This window comes from Streptopelia decaocto, assembly GCF_964273445.1.
Source record: "Streptopelia decaocto genome assembly, chromosome: 22".
NCBI classification, from domain to species: Eukaryota; Metazoa; Chordata; class Aves; order Columbiformes; family Columbidae; genus Streptopelia; species Streptopelia decaocto.
In genome coordinates, this window is record NC_138677.1 from 6,463,449 (window position 1) to 6,473,369 (window position 9,921).

General features: G+C 52.1%; 1 protein-coding gene across 2 annotated transcripts in view; it reads right to left on the reverse strand.

The window, feature by feature from the left end:
- Nucleotides 1-2,528, reverse strand: part of TANC2 (tetratricopeptide repeat, ankyrin repeat and coiled-coil containing 2) — a 120,529-nt gene extending 118,001 nt beyond the window's left edge. For both annotated transcript variants that reach the window (XM_082070867.1, XM_082070866.1), the window contains exon 1: nucleotides 2,404-2,528. The gene's annotated coding sequence lies outside the window, so the exon portion shown is untranslated. The remainder of the gene's footprint in view (nucleotides 1-2,403) is intronic.
- Nucleotides 2,529-9,921: the final 7,393 nt, after the last annotated feature.

Sequence of the window (9,921 nt, forward strand, 5' to 3'; positions counted from 1 at the left end):
CAGGCTCAGCGCTGCTCTCACTGGAGACCATGGGAACCTCCCACAGACCTCACCAGCAACGTCAGCGGGTCCTGCACGACCACGCAGCTTCTGCACCTTCTACGGATGCTGAAAAACATCCCTGGGGGTTGGCACATCTTCATTATACCAGAAACAAAGCACAAGCCAACCTGAAATTACCGCTCAAGCCTTTCACTCGGTACAAGAGAGAGTGGGAGAGAAAGGACAAGAGGTCACTGATTTTACACCAATTCTTAAAATCAGCTTAACCTCATCAGGAAACGACCCCCAGAGCCACCTGCCTGTCTGGATGTCCAAGGAAGTCGTCTCGTCCTCTCATTCTGCTCTGAAGAAAACCCACACTCAGAAGTTTAAAGAATCGCTGTGTGTACCCGCAGCTTTGGACATCAAGACGACAAGAAATCAGGACTTTTTGTGAAGGATTTTTTAAAGCAAAAGATTTTTTTTAACATTTCACAACGGGAAATTACAGGCATTACTGGCCCCTCGGCTGATCCACCTCTAGAAAAGACAGGAATTGCTACAATGCAATCGATATTGATAAGTAGCTTATTTTATAAAACTACATTAGTCATCCAGCCACACTGAATATATAAGCAGCAATCCACACTGTAGTTACGAGACTAAATCTGCACGCGAGTCGCTTCGACATTCCAGGAGCAGAGGCCAGCCCGAGCAGGACGCGTCCTGCACTTCGCTCCCCCCACGGGAATCGGTGGCAATTTCAGAGCACACAGCCTTTTGCATTAACGATGCATTTAGCGAGAGTTACTACAAAAAAAGGCAATGGAACTCTAAGTAATTTGTTCATTTTTTTAGAAGCCCCAGCGTCACAATGGCCACAGACCCCAGGCGGCTTACCATATTCTACTGGGCATTTTCCCCCTATAGTTTGTTCACAGAGCCAAATAAAAAGGGATTTTGACTATGGCAAGTTGCAATATATTGCATTTTCACGATTGGACTGCATGCTCATCACACATTTTCTAGATGAGCACACCTCTACACAAAGTATCCCAGATATAAGGCGTCTCTGGTCAGTATGTTCTCACCAAAAGGCACTTATTTCACTACCTTTTCTTTTCAATTCATACATTAGCAATGGATGTTTTGGCGTTTTAAGTTTTGAGGGTTAAATAAGAAAAACCAGACACACCCAAGCTCTAGCACTTTGAAGGAACCATTCCAAGCTCCAACCTGAGCAATGCTGCAGCCAGGGCTTCATGGCCATGTTGTTGTTGTTCTCCATGGCACGTTTGCTGTATTTCTTCTTCTTCTTCTCCCAATTCAAGATTAATTTAACTCCATTCAGTACACTGTAGCTATGCTACACTCCCCAGCACGCTAATTAACCTTCATCATTTATTTAATTTCTCCAGATACTTCATTTTCCTCCCGCTATTTTCACCTGTATAAAAGCCTAAAATCCATATTGATGCATCATCCTCTCTAAACCAGTTTACCGTCTACCATATGCTCCTGAACTTCCCGACGCAGATGAGGATGAAAATGTCTTTTCCTTGCAAAACACGCATCTGAGAGGAGCCTGTCTGCCTCATCATCTCTCATGTCTTTTTTACATTTTAGCCCCCAACAACCAACCCACGCCTGTAACAGAAAGCTCCCGTGTGTCATTAGACTGCACACTCCTTACTCACCCTATGGAGGAATAACGAGGCTGTTTAACCCCCGTTTCCCCAGCACCCCGGGAGGTGTTTGCCTCACGTGTCCCCACCTGCAGCACAGCCCCTGGGAACACGGGGCCGTTCTGCCAGAAAAACGCCTTTTTTAGCGTCCAAAGGGATGGATCTGAATGCTGCAGCACGTGATTTGCACCCGAAATATTCACTCACCTTTAAAGCCTGCGTGCTGCTCTCTGAAAAATACCTGATTTCTCAGTGAAAAGACGGGAATTTTGAAAATACCTGCAACGCTGCTTTCTTAAAAATACCTGATTTCTCATTGAAAAACAGGGAATTTTTGAAACTACCTGCACCGCCGCCCGCCCCGGCCCCACCTCCGCGCCGCCCGCGCTCGCCCCGCAGCCCCGCAAGTTTAGTGACCGTGGCCGAGCCCCGCGCGCCCCCGCCCCGCCCGGGGTCACGGACGCGGCGGCGGGATCCGCGCCCCCCCGGGCGATGCGGGCCCGGCCCGCCCCCCCCGCGTGCGGCACCGCGCGGATCCACCCAGACACCGCTCCCGCCGACATGTCGCGGGGCGGCGCCCCCCACGGCTCCCCCCTCCCCTCCCGTCTGTGTGGCGGCGGGGGGCGGCGGGGACACGGGCACACACACACACCCCCCCGCGCCGCGGAGCCCTTACCTGGCGCGGCGGGGACACGGGCACACACACACCCCCCCCCCCGCGCCGCGGAGCCCTTACCTGGCGCGGCGGGGCTCCGGCGGCCCCTCGCAGACGCACCGGCCGCGGGCGCCTCCCTCTCACCACATCGCCGGGAGCGCGCGCCCGAACGGGAGGCGGGGGGGGGGCGGTCTCGCCCCCTCCTCGTCGGCGCCGCTGCTCCCTCGCTGCCGCAGCGCCCTCCTTCCTTCCCTCCGCCGGCCGCTCCCTGCCCTGCCGCCCGCCCTCCGCGGCCTCCCCCGGGGAGCGGCGGCCGCGGCGCCTCTGCCCCCCGCTCCGCTCCGCTCTGCTCGCTCCGGAGCGCGCTCCCGCCGCCGCCGCCGCCTCACGGGCGCGCGCGCTGCGCCGCGCGGAGGGGGGAAGGGAGCGGGCGGGGCGGGAACGGCGCGAGCGGCGCTCGCCCCCCGGGTGGGAGGGGGAAAGGAAGCGGCGGGCGCGCGTGCCCCTGGGCTCCCCCCGCGCTCGGAGGTGAGCCGGCCGGGAAGGGCGGGGCTGATTGGGTATTCATGCGGAGGGGGCGTGGTTATGCAAATTAAGCACCCCTCGCCGCCCGCGCTCGGGGAGGTCTCGTGGGGAAGGGCGGGGCGCTGCCGGGCGGCTCCTCCGCGCCCTCCCCCGCCTCGTTCGCACCTGGGATGCGGCTCCATCGCCCCCGCGATGGCCGCCCGCGATACACCCCGAGCGGGAGGGCGCCGGAGAGCCCGCGCAGCGCCCGCGCCCGCCCAGCGGGAGAAACTTTAGCGGGAGGCGGGCGGGGCCTCGGGGGGGGGGGGGGCAAGCGCTGAGGCGGCGCGGGCGGCGCCCTCCTGGGGGGAGCGCTGGGGCGGCGCCGGGCCCGCCCGCGGGGCTGCGCGCGGAGGGGCGGCGGGAGCCGGGAGCCGGGCCCGCCCGCGGGGCGCTCGCGGTCGCCGAACGGGAGGGAGGGAGGGAGGCCATCGCGGGCGGCCGCGGGGAGCAGCCCTGAGTGGCTCCGGCACCTGAGAAGCGCGTGCGGCTGCGGAGCGCGTTCCTGCAGGTGCCGCTGGGCCGGGGGTTTGGCCGCGCCAGGAACGAGGCGGCGGGGCCGCGGTCGCCGCCCGGCCCCCCCCGCCCGTGCGGGCGCATCTGCTGCGAACACACCGGGCTCCTGGGAAACAAACCAGGAGACTTCTGGGAATAACACCTGAAAACCAAAGCGTTTTACTCATCCTCCCCCAGAGATCAGAGTTGAAAACCAGCTGGAAACACAGGAAAAGCTGCATTATGGGTTCAAGCTAATATAAACATTTCAATTTACCTAAAGAGCTTAAGATACACACTGCAACTAGCAATTCAATCAGCATAGTGGCATTGCTTAATTGGCCACTGCGAATGAAATACAGTAGTGGCAGGAATTTGGTTTTATCATCACGCTAAAACATTAATTTTGCACAAAAAAAGTATGTGGTAAACAAAACTGGAATTTTTATCTGGTTATTCCCCTTTAAGAAAACTAATATTTAGGTCTTAGTCAACAAAATAATCTTTTTAGTCCAGTACAAAATGTTCCCTTTAATTAAATTAATTAAAAGTACCTACACTCCCTTGGGATGGACACCTCGTTACACCTGGGTGCACGTTACTCGCCTGATCTAACCGGGCCGGCTCCGAGCTTTCCGTCACCCCTGCCCACGGTGCCGCGGTAACGACCAGAGACGTGGAGCAACAGGGCAATTCCAGCTGTGAGTCACCAAACTGCCTGTACAAAAACACATGGCAGCAGAAAGAATCGTACCTGGGAAGGGATAATCAAAACTGGAGGCAGCTCTGTTTGGGTTGTTCATGTGTTTGTGAGCAGTGCTGATAAAGATGCTCCAAGTTTCTGGAATTAAGCTGGGATCAGACTGAGTGGATATATGTCATATATATATATATATATATATATAAAATCTATAGCAGCCATCCCTGAATCCTCAGGTTTCATAGGAATGGCATCACATCCAACAATGCAACAAGCACTTTAAAAAAAATAATAATAATAAAGCCACAGGGGGGAAATATTCCAGAAATATTTTCATCTAAATCTGTCGCCTCCTGTCTGTTTCATTTCTCCCAGCACAAGTGCTTTATGTAATTGCTCGTCTTCTGTTGCCCTTTAGCCCTTTTAAACCGCATAAACTAGAGGGGAATACACGGCCAGAATAATTCCCCTTTTTCCTTCAGCGACTCATTAGCATAGCAAATCACCAACTGCGCACAGTGACAGCGCCAGGGAGGAATAATAGTTCCGCCTACAAGGAAATATTCTCAGCACTGATGTCAACCACGTTATATATGTACTCGTGTCATTCCTAAGAAAACTGATCTCAAGACATGTTTGTGGAAGAGAAGGGGGATCTGGTGCTTCCAGTGAAGAGCTGAGAACTCAAAGGGAATGAGATAACGATCGGGAGGAGCCACAGGGCCTAAATATCATCATTTATTGCCCAGAGAGGTGGTGGCTGAACCATCCCTGAGACACCCCAGGCCAGGCTCTGAGCACCCTGAGCTGGTGACGATGTCCCTGTCATGGCAGGGGGGGCACTGGGGAGCTTTACGGTCCCTTCAGCCCAAACCATCTGTGATTCTTCAGTATAAATAAATCACCAAACCGCATTTAAAGTCTTCGCAGATGAGCCAAGGGTGAGGGGAGGGTTCTCGTTCCTGACCGTGGTGTCATATCCACACTTGTTACATCTCGCCCCTTAGCACTATAACCACATCTCTGGTGAACTAGGGAGCCAAAACATTCATGTAAAACCTCCACCAACTCTTTATGTTTGGACCGCAAACCGACACAAAGTTTGCACAACAGCAGCGAAAAAAAATTGGCTGTAATAAAGAAGATGTTGTCTCTTAAACAGCCAGAATCCCTACAGGAAGATACAAAAACATTCCGTCTTTTAAATCATATATACCATCAGATCATCTCCTAGATGGTTCTAATAAGCGTGACCATATAAAAAATAAACATTGCTTACAATATTTGTTATCTAAGAAGTATATGCCTGTGGAGAAAATATCCCAGCGTAATCCTGCAAATGCGAGATACTCATTTTCTTCACACTTGAGCAGTCTAAGAGAACACAGGCTCTGCCACCCCTCAGTAACTAATGAAGGGCAGATCTATTCGGGTGGCCTGGGGAGTTCTGAAATACATGATCGTGAATTTCATCATTAAGGCATTTAACTCGGGACACTATAAAGTTGATGTAAATCATACACGTTATTTTGCGCATGGGTTCGCAGGCCACTGAAAGAACTTGCAGCGGATGCCTGTGGTATCTCAGGAAGATAACGCTGCTCCCCTTCACAACGAGATTCGGGAAATCCTCCGAAAAATACCAGTTCTAAACCAGCGATAAGTATTTTACAAGCCAACAAAATATGTAAGGCTACTTAAAAGTGAAACTGTCAGAAGTTCGATATCAAAGTTGATTTAATATGCTGTATTTTAAAGAGTTTCAGCCATAGTCATTTCTACGAAAGGAAGAAGCTTTTCTTTCTGTCAAATACGCTGCGACTCTCCGCAGTGACGGAATAAATGATGTTAGTGAACCTGCTGCACAGCCCTTTGTCGTGCACCAGAACACCCCAGGCTCTCCAGAACGTGCCTCCTGTGCAACTCACGCAGTAAATCACATCGATTTTTGGGTTTACTGCTTCCCTGCACCAAAATGCAAAGCGCTGTACGAGTGCTGGTCTGAGCGGTGATTTCATTAACCAAACAGCAACACTGATAAAGGGGAAACAGCCTGGTAACTTTCTTTAGATGTAACAGCACTGAAACGCTTCCCTCCCCGTAGTTCTGGTTTTTAGTTTGCGATACTGAACCCACTGAACCCAGTCTGGGTTTCCCCTCTGTCTCCAGCAGGGAAAGACCCGACGCCCAGCGCCTGGTTCAGCTGGAGCCGATGAGCTCCGCCGGTTTCTAACAAGCACCCAGGTCTGCGAAGCTTCGAGATCCCTCAGCTCCCCCGAAATGAGTCACAGAGGCAGAAACGGCCGCGTCCTGCAGAAGTGGCTCCGGCAGGAGATGTGGAAATGCCTCCTGTCCGAAAGTCGCTCGTCGCGGCGCCATCGAGGGGCCGAGGACGTGTCGTGCAGGCTCCAGGCACGAGAGCTGCTGGATTCTGTGTGGGAATATTTTTAAAGCGTTATTCCTATCTGGAGCAGCACCTTCCAACTCCAATCCACTATCCAAGAGGGCAGCATTATCACGAACCACAGCAAAGCTCCGAGTCCTCTTTTCATGACATTCCTGAGCTGTTTGCTCCACCCTGATTCAGTTTAGGAAACTGATAAGACAGCTGTGAAAATACGCCATGTAAAGCGCTCTCACGCTACAAACCAGCTGGCAGAATTTGCACTTTTTCATTTTTCTCCCAAGGGAATAAAGATTGTTGTTTATTCCACTTTTCCAAAGGCATATGAACCAAAATGTAACCTCCTCTTAATTAACCCAACTGGTATTGTTAAGTAGGTGTGTACTGGAGGAAGATTTTGGCTTCCACCAGCAGCAAAGCCGCTGCCTCCGGGCCACGTGTGGGCTGCCCTCGGTTCTTCTTGTTCTGAAAGGGGGTGCGGGTCTTCCCTTTTCCTCACTTCCACTGTTCCCCAGCGTTCCTGTGCCCACCAGCGCACTGACAGCTCCCCGGGGAGAGCTGGAGAGATCTGCACAGCTTCTGTGCTCACCCCGGTACTGCTAACACCTATTGGCCATTTCTTCTTCAGAATCGCGTATCTCAAGGGCGAGAACGCGATCAGGACGCAGCCTGCTCGGCCCGTTACGCTGTGTTCTGTCTGCACCCCCTTCCCACAGCCCTTCCCAACTGCTCGCTTGTACTGGAGCCTTTTCCCTACGCCCTCGTGAACTGCTGTGCTGTGCCGTGGAGCTGCTGTTGTTCCACACCCTGGGGATGCGGCGGTTTAGGGACAGATCCCTCTGCTAGAGACGACAGCGCTGTGGTGTGGCACAGGAATCCAAATCTTCGGGACAAACGACACTGTAGACGAGTTGAATTTACCAGGTGAAAGATGCTGCTTTGACGCTGCAATTCCTGTTTAACGGTGTCCTCGCCCCAGCGGATCCAGCTGCCTGCTGGCAGTTATTACCCCAGCCCTGCCTCACCTCTTGGTTTTGCACTGGTACAGCCCACACACCGGAGTCGTTTCTTCCTCTTGCTCCAGATGCGACACCTGCAGCCGAGAACGACACTTGGAAACGGATGGAGAGCTACAGGTTGTTCTGCCACCACTGGCCTCGCTGTGTGCACGCTCCTGGCAAAGGACCCCGGGAATATCTCCGCAGTATCTGCAATTAAACGCATCCTGGATGGGCAGGACGGGAAGGGCGCTCTGCCGCAGCTTTCAGTCCCTTGCAACACTGTTCTAGCCAGAAGCAAGAGAGAGTCCTTCCCCTCAAGTAAACGTATCCCTTTAGGATGCAAAACTAGCGGAATCCAGTTTCTCCATCACTGTGTCGTCGTGCAGGGATCCTGGGAAAAGGGAGCTTGGGGGCTGGGTACCGAACTGGAATGGATGTACCGGGGTGCTCTGCTGCTCTGTCCCCAGGAAGGATTTCCGTGTGTAAATCCCTCCAGGAACAGCACTGCTTTCCTCAGCATCCCATCCTGCTTGCTTTTGAAATCCACAAAGGATTTGCAGTGAGCAGAACCAAAGCTGAAGCTTTTCTGGGGGTTTCTTCTCTGGAAGAGGGTGATTTGATAAAACAAACCACTCTGTATGCAACTAATTATTGCCCAAGTGCTCCAGAATGAGTTGAGGCCCAGAAAAAACCACTTAAGCTCTACCACTTGTGCCTGTAGCTTTGTCATGCCGTTTTTTCCATTATGAGTATCTGTTGTGTAACATCAGATACTTTGCAGTTAATTTTCTTAAGGTAAGTCATATTTGAACAGAATCAAAAATAAGCAAGAGCTAAAATATCTGCAGTGCTGGGGCTGTGCCAAACACCCACAGATCCTGTACCCTGTACTCAAGTCTTGTCAAGTAGCTCAGCACATCTTTATTCTAATCATTTACTTTTATGCTTAACAGAGAATTGTCCTGATTACTCAAGCAAAGCACAGCAAGGAAAAGTACAGCAAACATCTGGTCAGCTGCGGGCCCTTGGTGCTGCTCTCGGCACTCTGCCCCCACCCTGGCACCCGTGCAATGGAACATACAGCTCCTGGCTGCTCTTCCACCAAGTCTCTTCAGTAAGTCACGGGATAACTCTGAGCAGAGGGGCGGCAAGAACAGTGGAGGTTACGGCACGACTTGTGCGGCCGAGAAAGGCCACATGTAAGGAACGAAGCACAGAACAGAGAGAACGGCTCCTTGTAGCTGGGAGATGCTCAGGGCCAGATTGTGCTGGAGTTTGAAAGAGTTTTTCCATTATTACTCTTCTGAGCATAAGGCGGATAATTCTCACCCCTTGGGGAAGGGACTATCTGAGCGAAGAGCCGGGTACCCGAACTCCTGGAGCCCCCCAGGCAGGGCGCAGGACGTGCTGGACCCGAACTAACACAGAACAGGACTGACCCAGGAAGTTTAAGATTTAGATACGTTATTTTGTATGCCAAAAAGATACGCCTTGAAGTTTTAATGTCACCTTCCAAAAGCATTCTTAACACAGGCCTCCAGTATCCAAATTATCGCCCGTTACCTTATACCTCCCTGGAAATGGGTTTTGGGCCTTGCACAGCGCCCAGCGCACTCAGCGGGAGTGGTTTTTGAACCACGTCCAGGAGAACCATTAAAGCTCCTTCTTGGCCGCGTTCAAACACGCTGCAAGTCTCAGCTCCGGAACCTGCGTGTGACCAGGAGAGCGGCCCAGCCGGTTAAAGGGGAAAACGCTCCTCAAACAGCGGGAGGAGGCGGCACGACAGCAGCAAACGACCGAGGACACAGAAATCGTTAATTCCAGTAATCCATTTGATGTTCAGCTATATAAATAATATTTATAGCGCTCAAGATGCTTTAGGACAAAGAAAAAAAACACCCAGCACCAGGAAAACCGTTTACAAACTGCAATATTTGAGAATGATCTCATATAAAAAAGTATTAGGTGCAGCAAAACGTGTAACTGGAAATGAGAGAAAGACTGAAATGCCTTAAGGTTTAGCGTTTGAGGAATATATAACAGGTTTTGCCAAGAATTATTCACATACATCTGCACAATCCCCATCCATCTATTTTTACTTTTTTTGTGGGCCAATAAAGAGAGCTGCGTCTTGGTGATCCTAAAATAAGCACCGAAGCTTTAAAAACCATTTGTATCACGGTACAGAAGAGAATGATGATGTTCAAATTAACCTTTCTCACAGCTTATCCAGGTTCATTACACTTTTCCCCGCCCAGCTCTCCAGCCTGTCCAGGTCTCTGATGGCAGCACAGCTTCCAGTGTCACCACTGCTCCCAGCTTGGTGTCATCAGCAAACTTGCTGACAGTCACTCTATTCCCTCATCCAAATCATTGACGAATATATTGAACAATACCAGCCCCAGCACTGCCCCCTGAGGCTCTGCACTGGATCC